Below are 265 nucleotides of genomic sequence, written 5' to 3'. Positions count from 1 at the left end.
TGTTTACTATTGTCATTTTGCATTATTGACACACTATTTTCCTAATTAATGCTGTTCAGTTGCTTTGACACAATCTGTATTGTTAAAAGTGCTATATAAATAAAGGTGACTTGATTTGACTTGACTATTGAAAGAAAACTTTTATTCAGCAAGGATGTGTTAAATTGATAAAAAGTGATAGCAATATATATATTTGGCAGCACAACTGTTGCCAACATTGATAATTCTAATAATAAATCAGCATATTAGAATTATTTCTGAAGGA

The sequence above is a fragment of the Sinocyclocheilus grahami genome, unplaced genomic scaffold (genome assembly GCF_001515645.1).
Source record: "Sinocyclocheilus grahami isolate Dianchi unplaced genomic scaffold, SAMN03320097.WGS_v1.1 scaffold524.1, whole genome shotgun sequence".
Taxonomy (NCBI): Eukaryota; Metazoa; Chordata; class Actinopteri; order Cypriniformes; family Cyprinidae; genus Sinocyclocheilus; species Sinocyclocheilus grahami.
This window is presented reverse-complemented; position numbering follows the sequence as displayed.